Consider the following 21,911-nt stretch of genomic DNA (forward strand, 5'->3'; position numbering starts at 1 on the left):
TCTGTCTCTCCCTATCTCACGCTCTCTCCCTCTCTCTCTCTCTCTCTCTGAGCTGTCACTGTAGGCCTCAGTGAGATTCAGGTCAGCAACGGGGAGGCGAAGAGAATGTGATTCAAGCTCCCCCGCTGTCCGGACATGTAAAGGGTGACAGATTTGAGGGGAGGCGGGTGGAGCTGATGGGTCGGGGGGAGCTTGGGGGGATGGGGATATCGGAAGAAAACAGGAAGAGAGAGAAAAATAACAAAAAACATGTGACTCCAGCATCGCCACCATCCATATTGGCACATTTTGGATCTGCCTTTCAAATGTATGAAAGTATAGGCCTATATGTTCCTTTTGTGGAAAGACACATGATCAACTGAGCAGTTGAGACGAAGTCTATAATTTATTCTGACCCCTCCCCGAAAAGGCCTATATCGGTCCTGACCCCTTATCCATAATTTATACATAATACTACAGCGGTGCCCGTTGGGCACTGGCCTACTTGGAACGATGCAAGTTGTAAATGCATGTTGCCCCACCCCATTATTATCTCTGTGTCCCTTTTATGCCCATATATGGATTTGTTTGTCAGGCATGTCCAAATATGGAGTCTATATGCAGATGTCAGAATGACGTCAGAACAGGCCAGCTCCATATATGGAGTACCCGTTCCACCCATCTGTCTGTGTCCTTTTCATAAGCCCATATAATATATGGAGATTTTCTGTATCTGTCTTTCTGTGTCCCTATATTCCTATATGGAGTTCTGTGTTAGGCATGCCCAAATATGGAGTGTTGTGACGTCAGAACAGGCCAGCATGCCCACATATGGAGTGTTGTGATGTCAGAACAGGCCAGCTCCATATATGGAGCCTGGGCCGAGGCCTTTTGTGGTTGTTCTGGACAACGTAACTCAAGAACCGTTCGCCCCACCGACTTAAAATTCGTGCAGTGTCCAAAATTGGGAATGCCTGACACATGAACTCACCTGTTCAATTAGTATTTGTAGTTGTTGTACTATGCATATGCAAACATGCAGCACACAGACATACTCTGCAGAGACTAGTGAATTGACAGAGAATACACACGTCCCAGCACGCACGCAGTGTTTTCAGTTCACCGTCACTCGGTGGCTTCTAACAGTGGCAGGCAGGTGCTGAAAATAGCACACCACATCACAGTCACAACTACCCAACGAGTCTGCCACGCAACTCAGCCCCCTCACCTCACAGCAAACACATTCACTTCTTAACCGCCAACAAATCTGTGCCTGTCTGGCCCCTTTTGGCCCGTTAGACCGCCTTAAAATGAGCCTCTCTGTGAGCGAGCCGCTATATTACACTCCCTCACAGCCTGTAACCCCATATAACCGACCCAGGTGCAAGCTTAAAGGGCCAAAGGGTAAATGCAAGTCATCATGGCGGCCCATCCCAGCCCCCCGGTAATGGGCGACCCACAAGACAGGTGCCATCAGCACGCCCAATCTCTCAGGTCAGCGCCTCTCCCTGGCTAATCCACCTCTACGCTGATGACAGCACGATTTAAGGTAAAGAGGGAGGTCCAAGAAGAGGTGAAGATGAGGGGGGTGGATGGAGGGGGGCTGCAAGGTTGTTGGAAGAGACAGAGAGAGTTAGAGATAGAGGGATCTACGGGGGGTGAAAGAGAGAGAGAGAGAGAGACAGACAGAGCCTTGACAGCAACACTGTATATAAGACTCAATTTGAAAAGCCCTGTAGAGGGAAATAACAGTTTTTGGCTCCATCATGTCATACAGCAAGGGCACTTACTGGCCAGCCCACTGGCTACAGACTGGAAGGTAGGTACTGTAGCTGCACGTGTGCGTGTGCATGTGTGTGTGTGTGTGTGTGTGTGTGTGTGTGTGTGTGTGTGCGCGTGTGTGTGTATGTGCGTGCGACTGTGTGTGTGTGTGTGTGTGTGTGTGTGTGTGTATGTGCGTGTGTGTGACTGTGTGTGTGTGTGTGTGTGCGTGTGTGTGACTGTGTGTGTGTGTGTGTGTGTGTGTGTAGTAAGCAGGGGGAGTTGGGCAATTTGTACAGTTGGCCCCCTTTTTCCTGGATGTGGGATTTACTGGGTCTGCACTTAATAGTTGATCCAGTTCAGGGGTGGGGGGAGACAGCGGGGATTAAAGACGGGAGTGCTGGGATGAGGGGTGGAGAGGTGGTGGAGAGGGGCTGGGGTATTTGAAGGGACGGAGGGGAGGAGGATTTATTCACCCAAGGACAGGGAGACGAGAGGGACAGACAGAAACACAAGATGGGCGGGGGCAGTGGTAGGGGGATTGTTGGTGGACTTTATACCGGGCCTGGGATTGAAGCATCATGCAGTGTGTGTGTGCATGCGTGAGTGCATATACTGTATATATACACAGTATATATGTGTATATATAGTGTAGTACACCGTATTGTATTTTCCCAAAAATTCCACATGAATTCACATCTTCTCCTTTTCTTTGCCTTCCCAACATAGTCCCTCTCACACTGCTCTCATCCATCCATCCATCCATCCAGTCTTATTCCAATTACTTTTGGGACCAGGCCTGCATGTGGCATGGAGCCATAGCATCCAATCCAATCCACTTTATTTATACACCACATTTAAAACAACAGTGTTGGACCAAAGTGCTGTGCACAGTAACCAAAACAACACTAAAATACCAAGAGAAACAAAACAAAAAACACACGCCTGTGAAGTGAGGGGCACTCTTATACATCATCATGCCGTTGACCATTTGCTCAGACACTGACGTAAAATGTAAAACAGGACAACATGAGGGCCCGATTTCCGTCAGTGCTACACCCCTTGTCCCTAACTTCTTTGCCTTTTTTACTATTTTGAAAAACATTAAAATTGCATGTTCAACTAGCCGACGTTTTTGTTGGTAGGACCTTAAAGGGACATTTCACCGCTGGAAGAAACTGCAGTCCCTCAATGATAATAGTATTTGTAGTAGATAACAGTAGCAAAATTAGAAATTTTGCACGCTATGGCCAGAAAAATAACAAAGTCTGTGTGTTTGACTGGAGTTTTGAATGCTTTGGTGCACTGCTCCTCCTTGTGGAGAGGGGGGAGGCTGCGTGGAGGAGGGACTTTAAGTCCAGTTAGGAAGTGAGACCACATTTTCGTGACACATTTTGGTCATGAACATGGCCTCAGGAACAGTGGCCCGTTAAGAAGTGACGGTCAGGGGCACGGAGGCACAGTCGTTATAGTGCTGTCGATGTTGCAAAATCGTGGGATAGAAAATAGTAAAATAAAAAGAAGTGACGGTCAGTAGACCTCAAGACCGTAACGTATAGAGTTATTGGGAGGTATAGAAAGAATCCCAATCCTGTATTATTGTAATGAAGAGAGACCATGTTTGGCTTCAGCTCTATATGCTGCTGCTGTTGCTGCTTCTGTATAGCACTTGTCTCCTCCGCTAGGGATGAGACCTGTGTGTCATTGGCTCTGGCAAACCTCTCCAAACATCACAGGGAGGCTGAAAATTAAACAGAGCCTCCCATCCCTGTCTGTGGTCCAAGGAAGTGTGTGCGTGTGTGCGTGTGTGCATGCGTGTGTGCGTGTGTGTGTGTGTGCGTGCAGAGGTCAATATACACTTACTGTTACTGAACACCACTAATCTGTACTATTGTGTTTTTTAAGGGATTTATGTCAATTTTATGTGAAACCTGAGATTTTGATTCATACTCCAAAATAAAACCGGGGTGGATGGAGGTTGGACTGTGCAGTAATCTGGGAACCCATCGTCAAAAATAGGAAAAACAGCGCCATCTGCTGTTTCTTTTTCACTGTGCCTCTGGGTTAGGGTTAGCCTCAGCCCTCCTCTTCCGGTGGGACGCCTACGTTTTAATTCCACTGATCCCCAATGTACACGCATTCTGAATGCCCCCGCTGACAGACTGAGGGTCTGTGGCCTTGTACAGTAAATGTACATTTTTCACAAGTTTTTCATTTGTGACGTGACCTTCAACCTGTATTCATCTGTGTGCAGGGAATGGTTATGTGCATGTCTTCTTGGGAAAACAGTGGCATGGCGTGTGTATTTGTGTATAGGCCCTATACCATTGCTGTCTTGGGGAAATAACCGCAAGCACGGGAGCAGCGCATATTCGATAAACAGCAGCGCATGTTCGACAACCAGCAGCGCATGTTCGACAAACAGCAGCGCATGTTCGACAACCAGCAGCGCATGTTCGACAACCAGCAGCGCATATTCGACAAACAGCAGCGCATGTTCGACAAACAGCAGCGCATGTTCGACAACCAGCAGATGTTCGACAACCAGCAGCGCATGTTCGACAACCTTTACACATGTTCGGACTAACTAACAATGCATCCAATATATATATATATATATATATATATATATATATATATATATATATATATATATATATATATCTTTTTTATATATTTTTTATCCCACGATTTTGTAACCCATTTTTCCCCTGTGTCAATCATCTAATGTGATCCTGGGCTCTACACAACCTCCACCAACCTAGTCCCCATATATGGGGGAATATATTTGTTATTGAGCCACAATCTCTTCATTTTTAAAACTTTATATTGGTTCAATAGTAAACTCACCGACAGATGTAACCACTTTCACTGGTTTACTCAAAAACATGCGCCAAACTACAAGCTCATAACACGTGACACTGTGACGTGCTGTGAGCTTGGAGGCTGGCTATTTCCGCTATACTTTGGTGCTACATTTTTGGTACAACGAAGTTAGACAACATAAAACATTGAAATGTGAAGATACAACGAGGTTTCTGCCTATAACAGCGACGAAACGTATTTGTGAATTCAGGTCTCGGCAGCTCTCGCTCTCTCTCCTCTGACCTCCCTTTACCGGATTAAGGGAACTGTAGATCGTCAAAACACCACCAAGCTGTCAAGGTACACCGGTGCTATCACTTTCACACGCACACGCACACGCACATGCACACACACACACACACGCAGCTTGCCAAAGCCACACTTCACACCTGATCTGGCGGGCGTTTATTGGGTAAGGTCCCACCCAGTGGGAGGGAAGGGAGGAACAAACACCTCAGTGCTGCTACAACCACCTCACAGCTCCATTGGTCAAGGCACGGAGCAAAGCTGCCGCTAAACACACAAAGAAACGCCATCCGTTTGCCAACTCGTGACTAGTAGCTGGACTGGAGAGTTTGAGAACGGCGTGGAGAATGTTGCAGGTCAGTGGTCTGCAGCACAATGAAAAGAGCAATATATATTGCTTTTTATCCAAAGCGCTTTACGTAGATTGTGCATTACACTCAGCTATTCACACACACATGTATACGCAGAGAAACGTGGAGGAAACCATGCAAGGCTCCAACCTGCACATCGGGAGCAATTAGGGGTTCAGAGACACTTCGACACCAACTCTGGGGCAGCCCGGGTTCGAACTGGGATTTCCATCTGGACACTCTACCGGCCGCTCTACCCCTGGGCCAGTGTTTCATTGCATATACCATATAGCTATACTGTAGTATCAAATTCAAGCCCAAAGCTTAATAGCCCCTGCTTGTACCCCATGTGTTGTTGAGTCCATCAGGGCTCTATACTAGTGTATTGTCATTGTCTCCACCAGGCCGAAGGCATGTGGGGAGAGTATGTTTTGCACTGCGTCCGTCCGCGTGTCCGTCCGTGTGTCCGTGTGTCCGTGAACAGCTAATCTCGGCCACCGTTAACCCGGTCGATGCCAAATTTTGCACACACACTCCCTGGATGCCAACCATGAACCTCTGCCCCAAACTTTCCAGAACGGCCTGTTATAGCGCCACCAGGAGGCCGCTTTGTGCAAAACAAGTTTTTGCATAGTACACCTACAGATTTTGTCCAAACATCACGCAAATTGGTACACAGTCTCTCTAGAGCCATTCAACGAAACGGGTCTTTCAGATTTATCAGACTCCATCCTGATTGGTTAAGATTGGCTTCCAAAGTTCACAGGAGTGCTCAGTTTCAAACAAAATGCTGCAAATCATGAACACATCGCGTGATTTCCGTGAAATTGTGCACCCACATTCCCACTAGGCCGAGGACGAAATGCCACATGAACAATTTCAACTCAGCCTCAAGGTGGCGCTATAACTGGCCGAAAATTGTTTTTACCTCTAACTGCACGGATCTGTGGATAACCTGGTGGAGACCTGTGCCCAGAAGGGCACTTTTTCTAGTTCATATTTAATTTTAAATAACTTCACTGACAATAGCCTCTGCTACTTTCTGTGAAAGTTTTACCCCCCAATACAAATACCATGCATGACTCAGGAATATGATTTGAAGCCTATATATAGTTTAAAACTGGGCGTCAGATTGAATGAAGATTGACCTTTTATGTTCACATTGTTGAGGTCGAAGCACCTTTCTCACCCTATTACAGTGAGAACACGCACGTTTCTGCCGCTAAGACCTTGCACTACATTATCCCCTATAGTGCCAAGACACCACACTGCACTTCTTCAAAATGGATCCAATCTATACTCTCTGCTCTGGCTCCTTATTTTTTATGCCCGGCCCTTGAGAAGACGACGTAGAGCTGTATTAGAGATTTTGTTTTATGCACAATTCAACATGTCCCAACGATGGTATGGAGCGTGTGAGTTGTCAAAAACCCTTATAAAACACTTGCCCTGATGGCGAATTAGCCAATAACCACGGCGAGCACTTTGAAGGTGACCCGTATTTTATCTATCTTCGTTTTTTATATATATATATATATATACTGCTGGCGTATTGAAAATGAAATATGGCCGAGAGGGAGTGAGGGGGCGTGTGAAGGGCAGGACTTTAAAGGGCCAGTAGAGCAAGGACAGGAGTCTAAACAAACCAAAGGGTTGGAGGGCCAATGGAGGGGGGAGGGGCAGTGAGCCTGTACATTCACTCACACAAACAGACAGAGGTCATGATGGAGGCCATCACTGGGTGAGATGTTTAGCCACTTAAGCCCGATTTCATATACCAAATCAACCCATCACGATGGAATGCGTTGTGAGTTTGCACATTGGCGATTCTGGCTACTTTTATTTTGGAAATAAAAATAAAGATGGTTGATGAAAAAAAGTTATCAGAGAATAGAGAAAATTAAACTGGCATACATGATACGTTGCTACACAAGCTGAAATTACATAATGTAACATTTCAATAATAATCTCATCAGATGTATGGGAGTATTAATTTGTCCACCAGTGTTTTAAGGAGTAACTTGGAATGGCATCTTAGTTGCTGCAAACTGAATATGTCAATGTTGTATATGGTGATTGGCCTGCTCAGAAAAAAATAAATGGAGTTGGAGTGGACGACACTCCATTGTTAGTTTAAAATAAATCTGGTTAACCCATTTAGACCTGGCACTAGATTCTACAAATGTCTTCTAAATTCTGACAGTTTTCTGAGAAAACCCGTTTCTATTTCAGTGGTGCTCAACCTTTATCTGTATTTGGCTGCGGACCCCCATCTGAAAATATGTTGTTCCAGGGACTCCCCCAGAAGCAAAAACGTTTGCTGTGAAAGAATATATATTCAAAGAGTTGTGCCACATTTTCCCGATTAAAAAAAAATAAATTTTTTTTAAAACAATAGCCTGGAAAGCATTTGGGGTCTTTGCATTAGTTCCGACATCCCGTTAGTCTGACTACGTGGCCAGTTAAGACTCACCCCGAGGCTTCTGCGTGCGGTTATGGTTAGCGGTTGGTTAACGATTACTCGTTACATGACCAAGCATTTGTGTTAGAAGATGTTCTGTACTGTTACTGTAGCACTTCTGAAAGATACAGTAAAGGCCACATCTTAACAAGACATTTTCCCAACACGACCAGCAGACCAGGAGAGAGAGTATACTTAACATCTGAAGCTGGCTGCCGTCTCTCCCCCAAACACCTTGACTCCAAAGCTCCATCGCAATTAGAAACAAAATGAGGCGCACTGTGGCAGGAAACACAGATTGACCCACTTAAGTACAGTCAACAACAAGTAGCTTCACTTTAACTTTTCATTTCTTCATTTTCTTTCTTTCGTTTTCTTTCCGTTTTTTTTTTTAACCTTTTGTTGTCTTCGTTCGTTCTCTCTCCCTCCTTTGTTATGTGGGCTAGAGGGGGGAGGGGGGCGTCTCAGAGCTCTATAAAATTATGTCGTTGTTGTTGAGCGGTGTTTACAGTGGCCTCAAAAGAACGGGCAAACAAATTACTCTGTCAGGGTCACATCCATGCAGGATTGAAGGGTAGCGCGGGAGTGTTTGCAATGATTGTCGCTGAACACCTATAATAGCTGGTAATATGAGAGGTGTGGCCACTCCTATTAAAACGTGTGCCCAAATCAATACGAGGCATAATTAGAGTTGTTAGAGCAAATTATAACATAGCTATTATGTGGCTGTGCAAGGCTGCTCAGTAAACTGTTATTACAAAAGGGAGACGCTCGTCTGTGCATGTAGGCCTATACTGTATGAGAGCGTGCACATGTGTGCGTGTGTGTGTGTGTGTGTGTGTGTGTGTGTGTGTGTGTGTGTGTGTGTAAAAGAGAGCAGGGAGAGAACACTAGAAGAGACAAGGAGAGAGACAGAATTTGGGCAGTGGGTTATGGGGGTGGGGGTGGGGATTATTATCCAGTAGTTGCCTCTGTCTACTACTGTAATCACCACTCCCCCTTATCGACAGAACGCTGTCTTTTCTCTCTGCTTTTTGTCTACAATACAATTGTCCCCCATTGTACTATAGTCATTTTGCAGTTTGCACTGTATTTCAACAGCAACGGCGAGTGCCTTTTATTCCTCACTGTCAAAGATTGTTGCTGTCCTCCAACTCAGACAAGCTCCAACACGTGTCACCTCACCTCACCGGCCATCCACCGAGAGACAACAATTCAGATTCCCCATGTTGTGCATTTACTGTACATGCTATTATGTACTGAAAATACATGAGGATCCAACCAGTGTCCAACTGATACATAGGATATGCTCTCGTTCTCTCATTCTCGATGGGCTGAGTGCTCAACTGGCAGCAAACAACGCTAAGTCTCCATCAACTTGACCTTGTGTATTTGTGCTGCGTTCGTGCAAGGATAACACTCACAACATCATCGTGCTATATCGGCTATAGAATGAATGGCCTGTCGTGGAAAAGCACAACAAACCTCACATTTGTGGATGACTATATATAGCACGCACAGAATCTTTATTTTCTCTGTGAGCTTTTCAGATGTCTATACCAATTAAAGCCTGTTCTCCTATATTTCCTGAGCTTTTATTTTCTTGTAAGTGTCCAATGACAACAAAGGCCAGTAGCATCAGTTAAAAATATGATGCAGAAGTGCTGTATACATGTGCAGCATAATTGTATACAGTGCTCACTGACAGAAATCAATTTGAGGCACGTTAATGGGTCGAGTCCTTCAGTCAAGAGTCCTCTCATTGACTGTACAGTTTCCTATCAGGTGGGGACCAAAGTTGGACCAATTGTGGTAATCACTGTTGGCTCTGATGGTCCTCCACGTTGGAGTGGAATTTAGGTGAATGGTGCACAGACTGTGATCATGACAAAAGGGACACGTTCGGCAGAGTAAAGCACATTCTGAAGTGCATGATGGGATGTTTCACGGGGACTTATGGATTAAAAAGTATAGCCTGCAGCAATCACATTTTGGAAATCTAAAAAAATAAAAAATAAATCCTGGTCTGGTTTTGATCGACAGTAATGATAGCCAGTATCCATAAAGTACCTATACTGTAACAATGGTTCAGCATGCAATTGTCTCATGAGATGTGAATATACAGTACTCTTTATTATTATCATGTTGTAGGCTATAACAATGTCCACCAATGTGGATATTCCTGAACAGAAGCCATCCTGCAGTAGAGCATAAGTCGTTGCTTGACCTAGAAATGCTACTGGAGCATTTCCCCCATTGTGCCTTCCTGTCTGTGGTCCTGTTTGAAGGAGGACCTCCACCACAGCATGCACAGGGGCTCAGCGTGTATATAGGATAAACAATGCCACTGTCAAACCCTTTACTTGGCTGCATTCCCAAATCAATTTCCCACACACTTTCTGGATTAGCCATGGATGACTTAATTGATTCAGCACAGTCAAACTGATCTTCAGACAAACAGGCTTTTTCAAACTTGAAAAGGGAGAGTGACAGCTAGCAAACCTGAACTCACTCATAGATGATGAGTCGCTCCCTCTGGCGACAGACGTTTATTCTTAACAATGAGTGGCTGCTAGTGGAAAGATAACTCTCACATGTCCTAAATTCCTATAGGCCACTACATAAAAATGGACGAATAGTGAGGCAGAACCGTCTGACGGGTCATTGCCGACATTCGCTAATCAAGAAGTCTTGGAGATGAATTTGTGTGATAAGCACAGTGCGCAGAGGTTGGCATGTGCCTCCGGGCTGTCGCAGAGAGTGAGACAGAGAGTCTTTTTAGGGTTTTCCCTGACTTTGCTTCCACACAACAGTTTAATCTTGCCTAGAAGCAACGGGATGACAGACAGAGCGATTAGCACTGCTTCCTATCAGAGTCCAGTTAAGCAGCAGCGCTCAATAGACTCACTGTGCCAGAGCCCTACAGAAACATCATTTCCATTGTCATATAAATGTAACTCATGCCCAGGAATACTTCTAAGCTCTGCTTTGCCAAAGCTGCATGGCTCTGCCATCTCTCCTCTCAGCCCACATCTGATGTTCTACATTCAATGGAACATTGTACTAGAATGCTGTATCATGACAAGTTTCGGCGTATCGCCATACTAACAACCCTCCCATTCACTTCCTTTTCTTGTCAAAGAGAGAACCTTTTTCAAACAGAAAGAGAGAGTGTAGCAGAAAGTTATGTGAAATGTGATCAGTGGTGGGAATTATATTTTATTTAACACATTTAATTTGGTATCCTGCAAAACAAATTATAATTATTTTAAATTTAGAGTAGCCAATTATTTAAATTGTAACCTTTTTTTTCTCCCAATTTTGTAATTATACAAATTGATACTCCTTACACATTATTTTTATAGCAAAAGTCAAAAGTCATGCTTGTAGGCCCCACCGGTATGTGGAATTTACAGCATGAACTGAATTCCACTTCCCCATGTATGTCCAATACATTCCTTTTACTATTATTGTCTTAAATATATTTAACAATAACCTACTATTTTCACTACTTTTGTGAGGCAAAACTTTTGTCTCGTGTGACAAGGTTTGTGTCTGCAAAGATAAAAGGGAACCAGAAGGCAGGCTGGGATCCGAGTCCTTTCAGCTGAGCCAAGGACATGATGTATAACAAAAGGAGGACTGGGCCTTTGCAAGCAGGGAGGGCAGAAAGGCTCTGGCCAATTATCTCTATATTTATCTTTATTATCTGTATTTTATTTTCTGTTTTGTTTGCTTAACCCATTTAGGCCTGACATCGAAATAAAAAAATAGTCTTCACAAAGTCTTTACAAAAATAGCAGATCTAAAATATAACATATGCTTAGTTAAGGGGGAGACATAAAACAGACAGAGAAAAAAAAACAGAAGAGAGAGAAGACAAAAAAACAAAAACATGAAAAACAAAACAAGACAAAAAAACAAACAACTAAACATAAAAGAGAACACAAGGAAAAGTAAAACAGAAAGATACACAGGAGAAGACAGATTTGATCACACAGAATCCAGAGTCGCACATGAGAAGAATGTTTTGTATATATGATTATTATATGGTTATTATATTACTTTGTCATACTAATATGATTTAGTAAAAATACTAGGTTTATAATGTTCTATACTTATCTATAATTTTAGATTTATACATTCTTTTAAATGTGTTAATTGAGCCGCACTTTTTCAATTCATTGTCTAAGCCGTTCCATAGTTTCACACCTCTTACGCTTATACATCTCGCATTTTTCATGGTTCTTACCTTATTCCGCCTGAATATGCCGAATCCCCTGAGATTGTACCTGCTCTCTCGAGCCTCGAACAACTCCTGGACACAGGGCGGAAGCAGTCTGTTATGTGCTTTATACATTATAACTGCTGTTGAGAGGTCTACCAGATCATGCAATTTTAGGGTGTGTGACTGAATAAAAAGTGGATTTGTTGGTGTGTAATAATCAGCGTGATTTATAATTCGGATTCGGATAGAAGAAATATGGAGTTGATGTTTGTTTTATAGTTGCTCCCCCATACTTCCACACAATAACTGATGTGCGGAAGTACGAGGGAGCAATACAGTAAGTATAATGATTTCTGGTCCAAAATGGGTTTCATCTTATACAGTATTGCGATAGTTTTAGAGACTTTGGTTCTTAAATTGTTTATGTGTGTATGCCAGTTAAGTTTGTTGTCAATTATAATTCCTAGAAATTTACTGTCTTGTACTTGTTCGGTTTCGATATCGGCAAACTTGATTTTGATCTGTTTGTCTATTTTCCTGTTTCCAAATATGATGAATTTGGTTTTGCTTAGATTTAGTGACAGTTTATTAATATCAAACCATTTTTTCAGAGTTATAAGCTCTTTTTCTACTGTGTCCAGGAGCTGCTCGAGGCTCCCCCCTGAGCAGTACAGACTTGTGTCATCCGCGAACAATACGCAATTTAAGTTTTCCATTATTTCACATATATCGTTTATGTACATTATGAACAGTTTTGGCCCAAGTACAGAGCCTTGTGGGACTCCATATGAGATGTTTTGTTTTTCAGACTCAACATTATTCATACATACATACTGTTGTCTGTTGCCTACGTAGGTAGCTCTCCAGCCATGCATTTGCAGTTCCTCGTATACCATATCTTTCCATTTTCTTTAGGAGCAGGCCATGATGTATGGTGTCAAATGCCTTGCTCAGATCAATAAAGACTCCTACAGTATATTATTCATTATTGTCAATTGCTGTTGATATATGTTCTACCAATTCCGTGACTGCCATAGAGGTGGACCTGTTTGATCTAAAACCATACTGGTGATTGCTTAATAAGTTGTGTTTTTCTATGAAGTTATCAAGCCTTAGCACAAACAGTTTTTCTAGAATTTTTGAGAATTGTGACAGCAGAGAGATAGGTCGGTAGTTTGTGAAGTTATATTTGTCTCCATTTTTGAATATAGGAACTACTTTAGAAGTCTTCATACTGTTTGGGAAGACCCCAGTTAAAAATGATTGATTGCAGATGTATGTGAATGGTGCAACTATACAATTTATGATGTCTTTAATTAGTGCCATATCTATGTCTGTACAGTCAGTTGACTTCTTGTTTTTGAGCTTCCGGACAATTTCCAGGATTTCACTTTCTTTTACAATCCTGATGAAGATTGAGTTTGGATTCTGTTTGATTATACTTTCATTTAGACCTTCACTATCTCTCTGCTCTGGGATGTTTTTTGCTATTTGCTATTTCTATGGTATTATTTATAATAGTGTCATCTTTAATAAAATGATTTGGGTAGTTGTTACTTACCTGGCCCTTTTTAATGATACTATTCAAAATCTTTCATGTACCTTGGATGTTACTTCGGTGCTGTTCCAATTGTTTATGAGAATATTCCTTCTTTTTATATCTTATAATACGAATTAATTTATTTTTACATGTTTTATTTCTACTTTCTGCCTCCTTTGTTCTATGTTTCATATATAATCTATATAATGTGTTTTTCTTTTTACATGCATTTTCAAGGCCCTTGGTCATCCATGGTTTATCTTGCTTAAGTTTGTTCTTGAGTTTGGACTGTCTTAATGGGCAGTGTTTATCATACAACTTGAGCACAGTAGACAAAAAGACATCATAGACCTCATCCCAGGTTTGCCTTTAGGGCAGCAACGGATTCGGGTGTTCTACATCTTATTAGCGTATGGGAGTGCATTTTTATATTGTTTTCCTTTTTGAGAAGCTGTTGGAATATCCCAAACACAGGGAGATGGTCACTTATGTCATTTATTAGTAGGCCGGCCATGGTTTGGCATTCTATTGCATTTATGTATTTATACATTTCAATTTCATTTATGTAATTTCAATGGTTACGCATTCCATAATTCCATCAATGGTGGTTGACATTGATGGGATCATGTTGCATCTTGAAGCCGCATCTACATATAGTGCAACTCCCCCGGATTTTGAGTTGGTCCTGTCCATTGTGTACAATTCATATCCCTCCATTCCCACATCATAACCTTTTTATTTTTCTAACCAGGTTTCGGAAACCGCTATTACGCTGAATTTGTTAAATTGACACAGATATTTCTCAATTTCTTTATAATTTTTGTACAAGCTCCTGCTGTTGAAATGAATTATTGAGATTTTAGAATGGAATATGAAATATCAAACAGATCTGTCTTGATCACATGACTCTAGCCCAGGGGTCCTCAACTAGAAATGATGAAGGTCCACAAATATTTTTTTGAATAAGACCCAGGTCCGGTCCCATGCGCGGCGTCCATCGGAGAGCGGGGCTCTATGCCCGTTTAGTATGGTCAAGCCAAGCTTATACAAATCAGATCCCCTTCCAACCAACCAATAATGGGGTGCAGAGTGCAGGCCCGGAGTGGAACTCCAAATCCAAATCACACTGCGCGCGCGCGTAGCGCGCGCCAGAATTTTGGGGTCCCTTGGGGGCCTTTGCAGCAATTTCACATGAGAAATGTACCATCTGATGTTATTTATATTATTAACTTTTATTTATTTATTATTAACTATTATTAACTTTTTTTTTTTTTTTTGGTGGTCCGCAAAGAGGTGGTCCGCGGTCCGGTCGCGGACCGCGGTCCGCCAGTTGAATACCCCTGCTCTAGCCCATTTTGGGCGGAAACCCCTTTTGGTGTTAGCATTATGTTATGCTTTAGTTATTGAAAAATAGCAGATCTACAAGCTCATAGCGACGAGCTTCTAGGTCTGCTATTTTTTAAAAATTGAAGAACGACTGACATAGAAACATAGCTTTTTCAGAAAACTGTCAGGATGTAGAAGACATTTTTAGAATGATCTGATCTGATCTTGTTATGGGCTAGAGATCATGTGTACCGGATTACGTGAAATGTGCATAAAATCTTAAGGAGTAATATATATTTTCTTGTTTTACATAAGTCTGTCTGCCCTGCTTGTGGCACAATAAAAGGCAGATCCTCCCTTCTTTCCTTGGCCTCTAGGGATTGCACATAATAAAGTTTTATCGGTGCAGTTATAGGTAAAAACACGAATCAGCCCGTTATGGGGCCACCATGAGGCTGATTTGAACAGTTTCAAGTGAAGTGGCATATCTTCCTCTGCCTGGTGGGAATGCTGCGTGCAAAGTCTCACTGAAATTGCACGCTGTGTTCATGATCCGAGGCATTTTGTTTAATACGGAGCACACCTATTTAAATCTTAGCCAATCAGGGTGGAATATGAATATATCCGAAAGACCCATTTCATTTAATGACTATAGAGATACTGTGAACCGATGTGAACCGATGTGAACCGTGATGTTTGAGCAAAAATATGTATAGTACAGTCAACAAATGTGTTTTGCCAAAAAACGGCCCATGTGAAAAACGTTGGTCCCTGGTTTCTGATCTGGAATCCAGTGAGTGTGTGCACAGTTTGGCTGTGATCAAGCCAGCGGTCCCGGAGACGAGCTGTTCACTAGCTGGTCGAGAACTGCAAAACGTATAGCCTCGGCCATGCCTTTCAACCTAAATCCCATTCGGAGATCAATAATATAGCATGGCAAAATAAAATACCCATGTATGTCTTCTGCGTATTTCTCCGCTAAAAATGTTGATGTTGCAAAAATGATGACCCAAATCCAGTTTTATTTTAACTGCACGAGTGTACGAGTAGGAACAGGCATGAAGTATGGAGCTTAAAAGAAATGACAGATGGAGAAATTGAAAAAGAAGTTGAGTAATGGGGAAGAGAACTGAAGACAGAATAAAGTGTATGTGAAGTAAGAGGAGTTGTGTGAAGGACAGTGATAAAAGAGTGAACAGATGTGTCTAAATACACGATATAACGGTATACAAACTCCCAACAGCCTAGATTTACTACTGAAACTCAGAGATGAATATAGAATCCGAGTATATTTATTTGCAAGAAGCCTCGGGCTGCACTGGGAGCTCAAGCGGTTAAAGCAGATATACAGCAATACCGTAATTGTAATATCTTTAAATCTTGTCTCAGGGCGGTCTGAGTTTGCATGGCATCCCACGATTTACTATTAAATCAAGCCCTTGAATAATCATGGGGAAAAAAAGCTAATTCCAATGAATTATTTGTCGAAATATAAGCTACATTTCTTTATCCTAAACCCTGTACCGTGTGTTCTCTGTGTACTGGGGGACTATTTCAGTCTCCCTGTGCATAGCATAATGCTGTGTATCTAATCTAATCTCATTTAGATTAAAGCACACAAATACAACAACAGATATTTATATAGCAATAATGTGATACAGAGTGAGAGCAGGCCTTCAATAATAAGTGAAATCATCAGGGAAGACATGTGCATATAGAGAGAGGAGAGAGTGAGACTTTACCAAAAGCACGGGTAAAGAAAAACAAAAAAACAACAGTATACAGACAGATTGAGGGAGGGATGAAGAGAGAGAGTGTGTGTGTGTGTGTGTGTGTGTGTGTGTGTGTGTGTGTGTGTGTGTGTGTGTGTATGCGTGCGTGCGTGCATGTGCGTGTGTGCATGTGCGTGCGTGCGAAAGGGGTTAATAGCGGTGTGGAGGCACATAGCTGATCAGAATGCAGAGCGCGTCCCACAGCCCCGCGCTCAGTGATGAGCTGGAGCCCAGATCTGGATCCAGCTATAAAGGAGCTCATTGAAAATAATTCAGAGTGACGGCTGTGCAGGCAGGGAAACAGGGGAGGGGAGGAGGTGTGGGGGGCGGAGTGGAGTGGAGTGGAGAGGAGAGGAGGGGAGGGGCAGGGGGGGAGATATAGAGAAAGGGAGAGAGGGAGAAGGCAGCGCTCAGAGAGAGAGAGAGAGAGAGAGAGGAGAGAAAGCGAGAGAGCTTGAAAGACGGAGCCGTGGACGAGGGTTGATAAGGTGAGAGAGAAGGAGAGAAGGGTCAGCATTGTGGAGGAGGCAGGGAGGTAAGACCTATACCGTACAAAAAGAGGAGAGGGAAATGTTCTGGACATGCTACTGTATATAGGCTGCAGGCAGCACCATACATTCAAATACACTACAGTATTGTCACCACCACACTACAATACACTAAAATACACTACAATAAACTGCATGCTGGTCTACCACACTACAATACACAACACAAGCACCATACCGCACTAAAAACAAAAACAAAGAACACACTGTACACCTTGTTCCATGTCCTATAGCACCTTGAATAATGTCCTCAAGTACTGTATATAATGCACAGTACACAGCGGCTGCTATGCTCACGCACCTTATCTCAGCTATACGATGTGTAAATATGTTTTTTTTTTTTTTTCAGTTAAGAGCTTGTGAATAAGGTAAGAGGCCTTTAGGTTGTGTACCGTTTGTGGCAAAAGTTGTAAAGTATAAATATCTAAGACCCACACAGAAAAAACCCTTTACCATATTGTACGATTTGTGGCAAAAAGCGCTCAAACTTTCTTTCTTTTTCCTGCTTGATCTCCTTCCCCCCCCCCTCTCTCTTCCCTTTCTTTGCTTTTCTTCACGGAGGAAAAAATGACACGACGGGAACTATGCACAAAAACAATGTTTTACCTGTAAAACTGTGATGTGGCAATAAAGCTTCTGATTCTATAAAACAAAACGACACACCGTACCACCACACTGAAACACAAACAGTACCCAACAGTTATTTTGGCTGCACTAAAAAAAAACAACAACAGAGGACTTCCTGTTGGAAGCTCCCACGCGTAAACGCAAGTGGACACGAGTCGTCACCCCACTGCGACTGCTCGACCGTCCGTGTCAACACACAGAGACGAGGAGGAGGAGCAGCAGCAGTAGTAGGGGTTTTTGACCCAGCTGCGGGGTCAAAGTTCACGCCGTACCGGCAGCAAAGGGGGCTGGAACGTGTCGCCACACCGCCAAATGAGAATAAAATAGGATAAAAAAATAAATAAAAAATGTGTATAGGGGCGAGGGAGGGAGGGAGAGAGAGAGAGAGAGAGACGCGAGGCGCGGGCGGCGGCCCTCCTCGCTGTGGCCTTACTATATTAATGTGGACCCCTCCAGGACCTCTATTAAACTGTGCAAAGCTCATCTGGGGCAGCGCCTGCACATCTTTTATGGTAACGCCACAGTGTTAAGCACACAGCCCTGCCTGCAGAGGAGCGGGCGGGCGGAGGGGGGGTTAATGGGGCTTGATGCACACCGGGAGGGTGGGTGGGGGGAGAGGAGGGGGGGTATGATGAGGCTATGCGGGGATGGGTGAAGGCACAGGGTGGAGTGATGGTGCGTCAGTGCAGGAAAGCACCCAGCTGGGACTTGAACCCCTGTACCAGATTTCATAAGTGCTATACGGTGTTGATATGGGGCGAGGGGGGGCGGTATAGTCTACTCTACTGCATGCTTTTTTTTTTGCGCCCGGTGAGTTCACACAGGTGTATTTTAGCGAGTGTTCATTCAGCCTGCTATGCACCCTCACGCCGCTGACAAATGAGCGTGCCGTCGCTAAACCGTGAATGCATAAAAGCATGCAGTACTCATAAAAGCACAGAGTCATAAATCAGCGCACGACGGAACATTCACTGGTCAATAGACGCACCACCACGCATACGCACACACGCACGCACGCACACACACAAATAGATAGTTGAGCCTTGGCTCATTGCTCAGGCCACGTTCTGAACACTACACCACATCTATGATGAGATATCGAGCCGGCGCTTCACACTGCACTCACTGATTTATAAAAGACCGTCTGAGAGGAGCTTCCAGTGTCCCGGCTCTGTATTTCACTGGGCGAAGCCTTTCAACTTCGACCAAGCATGGGGGAAAATCCCACAAGGAGTGAGTGGGATATAGGAGAGGAGGATATAGGAGTGCAAGTAGGAGTGCAAGGAGTGCAGGGAGAGATGGAGAGGATGTGTGGGGGTGGGTGCTTGGAAGTTTTCAAACTACTTCTTTTTTAACTTGGAAGAAAATCAAATTAATTCCAGAATCAGCCTAACAAATCAAATCAAACATGCTTCCCCTTGACTACACTAAGCAACTGAAAAACAGCATTTGGAAGGAGATGAAGAAGGGTAGGTGGGGGGTCGGCGTTGGGGTGCGTGCGGTGCTGCATGGGGTTTTTATAGGGAAGGGAAAGGGAGTTCGCATCTGAAACACCACCTTATCTCCAAGATGGAATCAAATCACGGCGGCGGCGGGCCCGCGTGCTGCGTTTTCAACAGCCGATCAATTTAGCGTGCCCGAGAACATTGCGGTAAACATCGACAGAGTCATTTTCTGGCATATTAATGTTTACATCCAATCAGCGGGATGCAGGGGCAGCCTAATTAACTCAATCAGCTGGCAGAATGTGCCGGCAAATGAGAGCCCCACCTAGAGACCGAACACAATTGATCACTTCAGCCAGCCTCTCCACTCAATTGTTTCTCGACAGCACTTCAGAGCACCTGAATTAGCGAGGCTGCCGCTACACATATGGTGATTAAAGCAGGGCGTTGGTTTTTTTTCTGACTTTTTCCCCACTGTCTTCTTACTTTCTCTCTGTCTTTCTCATAACCGTGTTTGAAAGAGGTTTGCATGCAGGACAAAAAAAAAATGCTTGTTCACAAAGCAACATGATAGACGGGTCAGCGCCATTATTTCCGACCTTCCGCGTTGGTCCGACTCGCTCCATCACTAACCCCGTCTTGTCCCTGAAGCTCCACTCGGCAGCCATCGGGACGTTGACGCAGCTGCGAACGTTCCCTTTTTAATCAATGAAGGCCGGGTGCTCCACTGCCAACATTGCGTTGTATATTTATGGGCGTCCAACCTCATAATTCGCCACTGGTTAATGATTTGACACAATGCAACACAGTGGTGGAGCTTTGGCGTATAACCGTATAACCTTGCGTGCGTGCATGTATTTATGTGTGTGTGGGAGTGGCTGGGTGGGGGGGGGGGGGGTGGGGTGGTTATGATTTCAGACAATCAGTGAATTATACCCAAGTAATACCATTCTACTAGTCTGAGTTCAGATATCCGTTTCCCTCTCGGTATACCAGACTCATTTTACTGTGTGTGCGTGCGTGCGTGCGTGTGCACATTTATGCGTGTGTACGTATACAGTACGTGCTTGCACGCACGCACACACGCACGCGTATACGTGTTCCTGTGTTGTGGTGGGGGTCGAAGACTAGACGGCTGACAATATCAGACCACGGCACGAGGAGAAAAAAACAGTCTGAACCCAAACACAATAATAAAAAACCCGGCGTTATCTTCCTCCCCTCCTAACACACACACACACACACACACTACCTCCATCCCTCTCTCCCTGCCCATCTCTCTCTCTCTCTCTGTCTTCCTCTCTCGCCCTCTTCTTTATTTTTTATTTTTCAAACTACAGCCCCCCCCCCCCCCCCCCCCCCTCCCACCGCCGCCGCCTATGAAAAATCAGCAAATAAAAAGTTACATTAACCCCGCGGTGACCTTTCCCACGTAATACACTGCGGTCCATGATGGGCCCCGGCCCGCGAGCTTCATCGAAAAGCTGTCATTCTCCCGCCATCCCAAGCACAGCCTGGGGAACATTTACCGGATAATTAATATATTAAATGCATGAAAAATAGTTACACAGGGGCCCCTTCGTCAGCTCTTCCAGTGCACGTGGGGTGGGGCGGGGGGGGGGGAGAGAGAGAGAGAGAGAGAGAGAGAGAGAGAGAGAGAGAGAGAGAGAGAGAGAGAGAGAGACAGAGAGAGAGAGAGAGAGTGAGAGAGAGAGAGAGAGAGGGATACAGCCTGTGAACCATCAATATACAAGCATCCTCCTTCAATGGGCCGTCATAAAAACTGCTCATAATTTTATGGCTTCATTCACGGCCCCGGCTGTAAAGGAAAGCCATATTTCCTCGTAATTCACTGGAAGCTCGCCGTGGCTTTTTTATGATTTGGCGGTTTTAACCCACTTGGGGCGGGAACCCCTTTTTGGCGTTTTAAACGTTATGTCATGATTTAGCTAATGAAAAATAGCAGATCTGCAAGCTCAAAGCGCGCCACCGAGTGGCGCGCTACGAGCTTGTAGGGTCTGCTATTTTTTTTAAATCGTGACAAATGTGGCTCAAATGTATACATTCTTGGAGGAGTTCCTGGCAGAACATCTTTTCAGATGGGGTCGGCCGCCAATTACATATCATTTTTGGGTCCTTGACATGAAATATTGAGCACCACTGATACAGAAACATGAGGTATTTCGGAAGACATTTTTTAAATGTCGATGTCAGGCCTAAATGGGTTAAGCCGTCACTCCGGTCGCAATTATGGAGGTTGCTCCTGGCCCGGCGTGAAGGACGCACAGGGGTCAGCGGCGCCATGAGCGGAGGCGTGTGGTGGTTGGTCGCACCACGCAGCCCCGGCTCCAAATACTAGGGGCTAAAAATACACACTGACACACACGCAGACGGGACAGCACCTCCGGCTTTACTGCATCACTCTGCAAAGCACATTCCCAGACACACTGACACCCCCCCCCCCCCCCCCGGCATCACAGCCTTAAATAACTTTCATTTCAACCCGTTTCTGTTTTCATGTCATTATAGGCCTATATATATATATATATATATATATATATATGATTGTTTTATATGATTGTTCATGACAGTTTTCTGAAAAAGCTGTGTCTCTATGTCAGTCGTTCTTCGATTTTTCAAAAATAGCAGACCTACAAGCTCAAGCGCGCCACTCGTGGCGCGCTATGAGCTTGTAGATCTGCTATTTTTCAATAGCTAAAGCATAACATAGTGCTAACACCAAAAGGGGTTCCCGCCCAAAAT

This window comes from Protomyctophum parallelum (genome assembly GCF_964188405.1).
Source record: "Protomyctophum parallelum genome assembly, chromosome: 9".
Lineage (NCBI taxonomy): Eukaryota > Metazoa > Chordata > Actinopteri > Myctophiformes > Myctophidae > Protomyctophum > Protomyctophum parallelum.